The 12,361-nt window shown below is 39.1% G+C and overlaps 1 protein-coding gene across 4 annotated transcripts in view; it reads right to left on the bottom strand.

Annotated features, from left to right (window-relative positions):
* GABRA5 (gamma-aminobutyric acid type A receptor alpha5 subunit) overlaps nucleotides 1-12,361 on the bottom strand; it is a 90,333-nt gene that overhangs the window by 41,452 nt on the left and 36,520 nt on the right. The window lies entirely within an intron of this gene.

Here is a 12,361-nt window from a genome sequence, read left to right as displayed (position 1 = left end):
GTGAACCTGTAATATTATAACAATCTTCTGGTACACCCCAATTATTATTTTTTAATCCAGGCCTAGTCTTCCAAATTTTAATATCACCGAGCACTGCCACTGTCACTGGTAACTACAATAATGATGGTAACAAGAGCTGGCATGTCTGTGCCAGGCAGCCTGTGAGGGATTCTACCTGCATTGACTCATCTCACCCTAACAGCACGGGGAGATCTGGTGCTATGACCATCTCAGTTTACAAAGAAGAAAAGCGAGGTGCGGATATTAAGGAATTTGGGGCCTAGAATGCAGAGCTGCTCAGTGGTGGAGCCATGACAATCACCCAGGCTGCCTGGCCCTGGCTGCAGAGGTCCCTGAAAGGCATACACGGCACAGGCAGGGCTGTGTTCTGTAGGAAGTCAGTGCATTCCCAGAGCCACCACACCGTGGTGTTTTCATTTCTCTACCACCTTTGCCAATTACGAATGATTCTAAATTTTATTAATGAGCCTATCTTCTGTTCGTTAGTTTTTCTTTCCATTATTTAAAATAAATGAAATTACATAAAATGAAAGATGAAGATACAAAACGTTCAACTTTGAGTGCATGTTATAATTCTATTTTTAGAGCAAATAATAATTCAAGGTTACATTAGTGCTATTGTTCATTCCTTGTTATATAAGACTGAATGTCGCTGATTAGCCTAGGGTGAGAATCAAAACGTAAACATCCATTTTTGCTTTTACTACTTCCTTCTGTGAAAATAGATTAACTTTTGCTGTTAAATTGGGCACATAATTCACACGGTAATTGCAGACTGAGTAGTCAATGTACGTATTTTCTGAATGAAACTAAAATACATGTCAGTGGAAGGGAGGTCTGTGTCCATCAAAGATAGGAAATCTTCTGTTGCCACAACTTTTGATGGACGGTTTCCCCAAAGATGGAGTGACTTACAGAGGCCTGTGTGTGTAGATGACCTAGAACACAACACAAAAGTCTCACATTCAGGCAAGGAGAGGATTTTTTTTTTTTTTTTTTTGAAACAGTCTTGCTCTGTTGCCCAGGCTGGAGTGCAGTAGCATGATCTTGCCACACCACAATCTCCACCTCCCGGGTTCAAGCAATTCTCCTGCCTCAGCCTCCTGACTAGCTGGGATTATAGGCGCCTGACACTACGCCTGGCTAATTTTTGTATTTTTAGTAGAGATCATGGTTTCACCATGTTGGCCAGGCTGGTCTCAAACTCCTGACCTCAGGTGATCTGCAGGCCTCGACTTCCCAAGGTGCTGGGATTACAGGTGTGAGCCGCCACACCTGCCTGGGAGAGGATTTTTTAAATGATATTCCACACATATTCATAGAATAAGAAAAGAATTATAAACATCTACCACTTCACTTATGATTTCACCTTCATTTAGCCTGAGTTTTTCTACATGTACATATATTTTCTTTTCATTCTTGGTATATAAAAGTCAGTCTTGTTTACATCTAACATTAGAACAGAAGTACTTCCCCTATCACCAAAATCTTTAAACTAGTTCAACCATTGTGGAAGTCAGTGTGGCGATTCCTCAGGGATCTAGAACTAGAAATACCATTTGACCCAGCCATCCCATTACTGGGTATATACCCAAAGGACTATAAATCATGCTGCTATAAAGACACATGCACACGTATGTTTATTGCGGCACTATTCACAATAGCAAAGACTTGGAACCAACCCAAATGTCCAACAACGATAGACTGGATTAAGAAAATGTGGCACATATACACCATGGAATACTATGCAGCCATAAAAAATGATGAGTTCATGTCCTTTGTAGGGACATGGATGAAACTGGAAAACATCATTCTCAGTAAACTATTGCAAGGACAAAAAACCAAACACCACATGTTCTCACTCATAGGTGGGAATTGAACAATGAGAACACATGGACACGGGAAGGGGAACATCACACTCCAGGGACTGTTGTGGGGTGGGGGGAGGGGGGAGGGACAGCATTAGGAGATACACCTAATGCTAAATGACGAGTTAATGGGTGCAGCAAAACAACATGGCACATGGATACATATGTAACAAACCTGCACATTGTGCACACGCACCCTAAAACCCAAAGTATAATAATAAAATAAAATAAAATAAAAAATAAAAAATCATGACATTGAAAGGTTAAATATTTGATTCTAGCATGCATGTGTATGTGTGTGTTTCTGTCTGTGTGTGTAATTATCAATTAGCTGTTGCTGGACTTTTGTATTATTTGACCTGATAAATAACCTGCAATTGACCTCTTCAATCATAAATTATGAAAAAGGGCTGTTATTAGAGACTATGAAATTGGTAAGGTAAATAAAGAAAAAACACTGGAATTAGGAAAATTAGAACTTTTAAAAAGTCGCCTATAAGGATGGCATTCAGCCAACACAAAGGAAAACAGGTTACTTTATATGATTGTTAGCAAATTTAAGCAATTTGTCAAGTGATGCAATACTGGAACAGAGAATCTCAACGGGTCAGATGTGCTCTTGAGGACAAAATCACAATGAGCTCAAAATACCTAGAATTTCCTTAAGAAGGAAGACTTTAGTCGGGAAATAAGAAGTATATACAAAGCTGTAAGATTAGATACATAGCAATAAATGTGAAGACGAGCACACGAGGAAACAGCACTGCGGGAGTTTAGAGAACACTTCTGATAAGGAGAGGCACGCTCTGCGCTGGCCTGTGGCCTCAGCTCAAACAGGAACACGCGGGGCTCACATGGGAGCAGTCTGAGGTGGGGTGGAAGGGAGGGCGTTTCAAGTGACCTGACTGTCTTAGCCCAGCTGTGCTACTGAAGACCTCAACCAGCAGCCCTAGCTCTACTCTTTGAGTCTCCCGACAATGATGCTAACAACCCTATAACCCCATACAGTCTATGCCATCATCAGGGTGGATGTGGAGATGGTTGTCTTCTCTCCAGACACTGCCATGTCTGCCAGTCCCCAGCAGGCACTCAGTTTCCCACTGGGTCTGGAGGCTGCCTAGAAGCCAGTCTATGGGCTGAGTTATTGACAACTTGGAGAGTCCAAGTTACCCCCACCCCCTTGCTCTGTGCTGGCATCCAGCTCCAATCCGCCAGGCCATTGCAGGCACCAGACCTGATGTTTCTGTTGCATGCCCTTACTCTCAGAGCAGACCCCAGGGAAACCTCATCCCAAAGGTCCCGTGAGACACTCTGCCAGCTCCTGGTTTGTTCCTCCTCCTTTCCTGGCTAACACTATGTGTTTATAAAAAGGGACCAGAGCCGTTCCTTCTGCCACGGTGGGCTTCATTCTAGCCATTTGGCACTGAGAACTGCCCACCTTCTGAAAATTACTGCACTGACAATCTTGAAAGATGGCATTCTGACAAGGAATGTACACCAAGGAGCTGGCTTTTAGCATATTGCAGGAGCGTGTGTGTTTGTGTATGTGTGTGTGTGTGTGTGCATGCAGCAAGAGTGGGGGCAGGGAGGGTACACAAACACAGGTGGACAGCATTTAGCTGGATCTAAAAAAGGACACTATTAAAGAAAAAATAACTCCAGTAAAAATGTAAAAAAGACAGTTTTTCTACAATTACCATCTCAATAAATGCTATTATGAGAGCCTTGTGACTTCTCCCAATTTTATAGAGCCCCTTAGAATTAGAATTCTAAACCTCAGGAAAGTATACTTCATCTATGATAGTGTCTCTCCTCTAACACATGAATGTATTATTCAGATAAATCTCTCAGTAAGAACTGTTTCAGCCTCAGTCAGGAAATAAATTTAAATTTTCGATCCCTCTAAACATTTCAAAAATGGCCTATGCTTTTATAATACTCAAAAAGTATCTCTCAGTGAAAGAAAGCCTTCTATTCATGGGGCTCTTGAAATGTGGAATGCCTTGATGTGGAACCAGCTGCCTCCACACAGAGCTGAGATCAAGGCCCCTGTGGAGTGGGTGACTGTCATAGCACAAGAGAGACAGCTAGGTCACCTGCTTGAAACCCTCACTTTTTCGATAAAGAAAATCAAACCCAAAAGGTTAAGAAACTTGACTGTGGAAAGACTTCACCGAATTACTGGAAGAGCCAGGAATCCAGTATTTTTCCAAAGGTCCAATTTTTGTTTCACTTCCAATTTCTGTTAAGACATTCAAGCATTCACTTATTGAAGCATAATGTCCCATTTTTGACGAACATCTTGATTTTAGGATAAAGCAATGGGATTTTTTTTTTTTTTGATGGAGTCTCGCTCTGTCGCTCAGGCTGGAGTGCAGTGGCATGATCTTGGCTCACTGCAATCTCCACCTCACAGGTTCAAGCTATTCTCCTGCCCCAGCCTCCAGAGTAGCTGGAATTACAGGCACCCGCAACCATGCCCACCTAATTTTTGTATTTTTAGTAGAGACAGGCTTTCACCATGTTGGCTAGGATGGTCTCAAACCCCTGACCTTGCGATCCACTTGCCTCAGCCTCCCAAAGTGCTGGGATCACAGGTGTGAGCCACCACGCCCAGTCGGGCATTTTTATAATTTAAGATAATTGCTTCGACTTGGATTTATATCATCGTAATTGAGGGCTAAACTCAAGAAAAAGCTCTCTGCTTGACCAGGAGCAGCTCATAGGTGAAGAGTGCTTTATGATGGGTAAAATGGCCAAATTCTAGAGTAGCTTTGCTATTAACTAATTGTGTGACCTTTGTAAAACTGCCTAACCAATCTGGTCCCGTCTTCTTGTGTGAAAAAAAGAAAAAAAAATTTCTTTTGTTCTCTGAAATAGATAATTGATAGGTATAAAAAGGATAAAAAGGCTTTGGCTATTACCAGTTCAATGACAATGAGGTGATTAAAGAAAGTCTCCAAAATTCTACTAAAATCTTCTTCAAATCGAAGCCTTCCTCATTCTTGTGGAAATCCTGCATCAATGCAGTAGGTGTGATAGTGGCAGGCAAAATGACAGCACTGCAAATATGTCCATGTGCCAATGCACAAAACCCCAAACCTGTGAGTATGCTACCTCACTCAGCAAAAGGGCTTTGCAGATGTGATTTGCTTAAGGATCTTGGGATGGAGAGATAATCCTGGATTCTCCACGTAAGCCCAATACAATCACAAAGGTCCTTCTAAGAGGGAGACAAGAGTGTCAGATTCAGAGAAAGACATGTGATGAGGAAGCAGAGGCCGGTGCAAAGTGGCCAAGAGTCTAAGAATACAAATGTCCTCTAGAAACCGGAAGAGGCAAGAAACAGCCTGTCCCCTAGAGCGTCCAAAAGAAATGCAATCCTGCCAACAGCTTGACTGCAGCCTCCTGGGACCCTTTTTGGAACTACAAGACAATAACTTTATTGTGTTTTAAGCCAAAATTTGTATTTCCTATCGATGCTATGACAAAATGGTGGTCCCCAAAGATGTCCATGTCCTAACTCTTCCTACCTGTCAATATGTTTCCCTTATAGCAAAAAGGACTTTTCAGATGTGGTGAATTTAAAGCTTTAGAGATGGGAGGTTTTCCTGGGTTATCTGGGTGGGACAAATGTCATCATGAGGCCACGTAGAAGAGGAAAATGGGAGTGTCAGAATCAGAGCAGGAAATCTGATGGCAGAAGTGGAAGCAAGAGTGACGCAGGGCCACAAACCAAGGAATCTGGCCCCTCCGGAGGCTGGGAGAAGCAAGGACACAGATTGTCCCCTAGAGAAGCCAGAAGAGAGGCCGCCCTGCCCACAGCTGGATTTCAGACACACAAGACCCATTCCAGACTTCTGGTCTCCAGTGATGTGAGAGAATAAATTTGTGTTGAAAAGCCACTAACTTTGTAGTAATTTGTTAAGCAGCAACAGGAAACTCATACAAGTCTAATGATCAGCAGTTATTGTGCCAAAGAGCAGCCCCATGCATATTTTGAAATCATTTTCACAAAGGTGACAAATAAATTTAGTAATATTAGCCAATTTGTAAGTAGCTCACACCATGTTCACTGCAGTGAAAATTCAGACTTTGATAATGAAATAGACATCTCATGTGAGGCGTCCTAGCTGGGTTGGTTATTGAACAGCGTGCCGTGCCTCAGCTGAAATTACTGGAAACATGACCTCCCTGTGAAGATGCTACCCGTGACTCTCAGGCAATACAGGGAATTTATTTAGGGACACTTGAAATTCAGTATCAACACAGTATCTAAAGATTGATGCTACAGAAAAGAAATAAGGCTTAATTTCATCATGATCTTTGTCTAGTCCTGAGAGGCCTTGTAAAAAACACACCAATGCTTAACTTAGAAAACTTTCTATGTACCAGAGCTGTGCCCATCGGAAAGCCTGCAGGGTTTGGAGATGCAGGGTTTGGCATTCTGCAGCTGGCATGACGGTAGACAATATTCTTCTATTGGGCTGCAGCCTGACTCTGGTGCCTCTGGTGTACTCATAGCTGCAAGTCTGTGCAGGGCTTATTCAGCACGCCAGTAGGGATGCTGCTGGTGGATTTTCACTCTACACCTGAGTCACATCCTTAGCAAGGATGGAAGAGGAGATTCACATCATGCACATGGAGCACAGTTTGTGCTATGAGTGGGGCGTCTTGGAAAGGAAACCCAGCTGTAAGGATTACAGGCCTGTTTCCCTATAACTGACTCAAATCAATATTAGCAAATGAAGAGATACTGATCCAAATAGTCAATTAAAAAGAACTGGCATACATATGCATGCATACAAATGTATACATACATACATATATATTTAATAAGTTACTGATGCTAGCAATACAGGTAGCCTGTTTCTCCTTCAGAAACTTTCCCATGAGCCCTGCCTGATGCCCAAATCCTGCCTGGCTAGACTTTTCTCCCCTGTACTGCTGTGCTCATAAAAATAACTCCAAATTTGTTTATTAAAGAAAAGAATGCACAGATGTATTTGTTTTATTATATGCAATCAGTATCATGATGTACCATATGTGTTATTTGTATACCTGTAGTTAGGCATTGCTTGATTTTCTAGGAACCTAACTTCAGCTTACAATAATATTTCAAGGAAAAATGTATTCTGAAGCTCAGTCAACTATATGAAAATCGAACTTTTGGAACAGAAACGTTGATAAGTCAGGATCAGTGCATGTTGGAACCCAAAGGTCACTGCCAGGTTCAGCAATTTCCTCGCCTTTTTTTCTGACTGTGACATGCGTACTGGTCCCATTCTGTGATGGTTGTAGATCCACTGAAGTTGTGTTTGATCCAGACAAGAACTGCAGACCTAGTTTCTTTCAGTGCCTGGCCATTGTGATTGTCCTGGTTCGCCAGCCTCCTAAGGATCTTTACCTCAGCACTAAGCCTGACCCTGTCAAATCCAAAGCAAGATTTTGCCTGTCATAAGAAATAGATGAGACATCAAGTCCTGCTGTGGGGCAAGAATGGGGAGTAGGCAGCAGAGAGCTAGAAGAATAAAGTGTACATCGACCTATTTTATACATAATAGAATTTAAACTCGGTGAAGGGCAAGCTTGTAAAAATCAACTTAGGGTATTACTGAAATTTTAAAGTCTTTCAAATAAGAATACACTAAAATGATCCACGCTTTGGTTTATATTACTGTAGACTTCCTTGCTTTAAAAAAATCTGCTATTGAGATAACAAAGTGTCTCCTTTTTAAAAATAGATCCAAATTATATGGCTTACTTTGAGTTTGAATTACAGATTTCATGAATTATTTTAAGGCTAATGAATTTCTTTTGTATCCCTGCATGTAGTAAGGAGGTACATGAGACCAACCATCAGAATAATACTGGGCTAAAACTTCTCACTGTGCTTTGCACTATTAGTAGGATCCTCATTCCTCTTTGGCCACTGAAAAAAAGATGTCAGCAATTTCTATTTAGGTTGGGAAAACCAGCATAAGTTTGATAATTTTGAGATGTTAGTATATTTCTTATCCAAAAGAGATATAAAGTATATTGATCTATTTTGATTAACATAGCTGTTGCTTTTTTCTAATGCTCATGTTCTTCAGGAGGACATTGTAATAATTGATGAGAAATGGAATTATTTTTGTTTAATTTGTTACGTGCATCTACACACCCCATAATAAATCTTTGCAACAGATCAAATGTAGGAAAACACACATAAGCCTGAATGATGTTTTAAAAATGCTACAAAAGAGAAACAGCACAAATCCACAAAAAAGATTCTTTCTCACAATAAAATTCAAAGTTTAATTTTAAGAAATTAAAGCATTTATTTCATCATAAAGCTAGGAAAGAAGAGGCTGGGGAAAGGTATACATAAAGAACAAGGGCTGTAAAGCTCCCACTTATACCAGGAAATCTAAGAGGTCACGTGCATTCCCAGGGCTGGACACATACTAAGAAAATACCTAAAAAGACCCAAATTTTCATGTCTGGCTGACCTTCAAACTCCACACAAGAAGAAAGTGAAGTTATAGCAGTGTTGTAAACTATCTCACTAGGCACTGAAAGAGTGTTTTAACATGCACACCGATCCTATCTGCAAAGACTGAGAGAGGCTTTTATTGTTTGTTTTGGTTTTTAAATTGTGGTTTCAGGCATTAAAAATATCTCTGTCAAATCATTAGTTGACCATTGGACTAAGAAAAGAGTGGCCCTGTAGAACAAACAATACAGATTTCACAATATTAGCTCAAAAACTCACCAACCAAGCAAACAACAATAATCACAACAGGCATAAACAAACAAACAAAAGAAATCACTATGGATGTGGGACGATATAACATCCAGAGTCACCACATTATAATAATCAAAATGTCCTGTTTTCAAGAAAAAAAATCAAATACATCAAAGAAACAATGGCCTGTTCAAAGAGAAAAATAAATGAATGAAAACTGTCTCTGAGAACACACAGACATTAGACTTACTAGAAAACGTGTTACATCAACTGTCTTAAATATCAAAGATCTAAAAGAAATAAGAAAACAAAGGAAACCTGGAGAATAATGTCTCAACAAATAGAGAATATAAATAAAAAGAAGTTATAAAAAGAATAAAAAAAATTCTGGAGGTGAAAAAAACAACTGAAGTAAAGAATTCACTAGAGGGTTTCAACAGCAGATTGTTCAGGTAGAAGAAAGATTAAGATTCAGCAAATCTGAAGATAAGTCAAATGAAATTATCCATTCTGAGAAGCAGAAAGAAAAAAAATGAAGAAAAATGAACAGAGTCTAACAGACTAACAAGACACCATCAACAGTATCAAATTATACATAATGGGAGTCCCAGAACAAGAGAAAAAGGAGAAAGGGACAGAAAGCATATTTGAAAAAAATTATGGCTGAAAATGTCCCAAATTGTATGAAGGAAAAGAAACTCAATGAACTTCCAGTAGTATAAATTTAAGAGATCCAGACTGAGATGCATTATAATCAAACTTTCAAAAGCCAAAGATGAAGAAAGAATCTTTAGAGCAGCAAGATAGAAGCAACTTATGCACAAGGGATCCTAAGTAACATAAATAGGTGATTTCTGTCAGAAACCATGGAAGCCCAGAGTGAGTGGGAGGAAATACTAAATGTGCTGAAAGAAACAAAAACTTGTCAAACAAGAATTCTATTTCCAACAAAATGATCCTTCAAAATGAAGAAGAAATTATGATATTCCAGATAAACAGCCGCTGAGGGAGCATTCCAAAATCAGTGTACCCTTCATGTTAAAAGCTCTCAACAAACTATGTACTGAAGGAACATACCTTAAAATAATAAGAGCCATCTATGACAAATCCACAGTCAACATCATTCTGAATGGGCAAAAGCTGGAAGAATTCTCCTTGAAAATTGGCACAAGACAAAAATGCCCTTTCTCACCACTCCTATTCAGTATAGAACTGGAAGTCCTGGCCAGAGCAATCAGGCAAGATAAAGAAATAAAGAGCATCCTAATAGGAAGCGAGGAAGTCAAACTATCCCTGTTTGCAGATGACATGATCCTACATCTAGAAAACCCCACAGTCTCAACCCAAAAGCACCTTCAGCTGATAAATAACTTTAACAAAGTTTCAGGATACAAAATCAACATAAAAAAATCAGCAGCATTCCTACACATCAGGAACAGTCAAGCCAAGAGCCAAATCAGGAATGTAATCCCATTCATGATTACCACAAAAAGAATGAAATACCTAGGAATACAGCTCACCCAGGAGGTGAAAGATCTCTACAATGAGAACTATACAACACTGCTGAAAGAAATCAGAGATAATACAAACAAATGGAAAAACATTCCATGCTCATGGATAGGAAGAATTGATAACACTAAAATGGCCATACTACTGAAAGCAATTTACAGATTCAATGCTATTTCCTATCAACCTACCAATGACATTCTTCACAGCAGTAGGAAAACTATTTTTAAAATTCATATGGAATCAAAAAAGAGCCTGAATAGCCAAGGCAATCCTAAGCAAAAAGAACAAAGCAGGAGACATCATGCTACCCAACTTCAAACTATACTACAGTTGTACAGTAACCAAAACAGCATGGTACTGGTACAAAAATAGCTGCATAGATCAATGGAACAGAACAGAGAGCCCAGAAATAAGGCCACACACCTACAACCATCTGATTTTCAATAAAACTGACAAAAATAAGCAACGGGGAAAGGACTCCTTATAAATGGTGCTGGGATAACTGGTTAGCCATATGCAGAAGATTGAAATTGGACCCCTTTTTTACAACATATACTTAAAAGTATATTAAAGGTGGATTAAAGACTTAAAAGTAAAACCCCAAACTATAAAAACCCTAGAAGACAATCTAGGCAATACCATTCTAGACATAGGAATGGGCAATGATTTCATGATGAAGACAGCAAAAGCAATTGCAACAAAAAGCAAAAATGAACAAATGGGATCTAATTAAACTAAAGAGCTTCTGCACAGCAAAGGGAACTACCAACAGAGTAGGCAGACAACCTACAGAATGGGAGAAAATATCTGCAAAAGTCTAATATGCATCTGACAAAAGTCTAATATCCAGAATCTATAAGGAACTTAAACAAATTTACAAGAAAAAAACAAAACATCCTGTTAAAAAGTGGGCAAAGCATGTGAACAGACACTTTGCAAAAGAAGACATACATGCAGCCAACGAGTATATGAAAAAAAGCTAAATATTACTGATCATTAGAGAAATGCAAATCAAAACTACAATGAAATATCATCTCACACCAGTCAAATGGCTATTACTAAAAGGTCAAAAAATAACAGATGCTGGTGAGGTTGTGAAGAAAGGGGAATGGTTATACAGTGTTGGTGGGAGTGTAAATTAGTTCAACCATTGTGGAAAGTAGTGGGGCAATTCCTCAAAGACCTAGAGGAAGAATATCATTGACCCAGCAATTCTGTTACTGAGTATATACTCAGAAGAATATAAACCAGTCTACTATAAAGACACATGCACACTTACATTCATTACAGCACAATTCACAATACAAAGACAGAGAACCAACCTAAACACCCATCGAAGTTAGAATCGATGAAGAAAATATGATACATATACACCATGGAATACTATGCAGCCATAAAAAAGAAGGTCATGTCCTTTGTGGGGACATGGATGGAGCTGGAGGCCATTATCCTTAGCAAACTGACACAGCAACAGAAAACCAAATACCACATGTTCTCACTTATAAGTGGGAGCTAAATGATGAGAACACATGGATGCAATGAGGGGAACAGCAAACACTGGAGCCTTCTTGAGGATGGAGGGTGGGACGAGGGAGAGGTTCAGGAAAAATAACTATTGGCTACTAGGCTTAATACCAGGGTGACAAAATAATCTATAAACAAACCACTGTGACACAGTTTATCTATATAACAAACCTGCACATGTACCCCTGAACCTAATATGAAAGTTTTAAAAAAACAAAAATCAATTAATGTAATCCATTACATCAACAGGCTAAACAAGAAAAATCACACGTTCATATTAACAGATGCAGAAAAAGCATTTAACAAAATCTAATACCTGTTCATGATAAAAAAACTTTCAATAAACTGGGAATATAGGGGGACTTCCTCAACTCGATTTTTAAAAAATCTACCATAAACCTACAGCTAACATCATACTTAATAGTGAGAAATTAAAAGCTTTCTCACTAAGATCAGGAACAAGGCAAGGATGTCTGCTCTCACTACCCTTTCCACATCATACTGAAAGTTCTAGCTAATGTAATAAGACAAGTAAAGGAAGTAAAATTTATATAGATTAAAGAAAAAAAGAAACAAAATTGCTCTTTAGCACAGATGACATGCTCATCTATGTATAAAATCTGAAAGAATCAACAACAGAAAAGTCCTGGAACTAATACATGAATAGAATAAGCTTGCTGATACAAGGTCAATGTATATAAGTCAATTATTT

This window comes from Nomascus leucogenys, chromosome 6, assembly GCF_006542625.1.
Source record: "Nomascus leucogenys isolate Asia chromosome 6, Asia_NLE_v1, whole genome shotgun sequence".
In the NCBI taxonomy this organism is placed as follows: domain Eukaryota; kingdom Metazoa; phylum Chordata; class Mammalia; order Primates; family Hylobatidae; genus Nomascus; species Nomascus leucogenys.
This window is presented reverse-complemented; position numbering and strand designations above follow the sequence as displayed.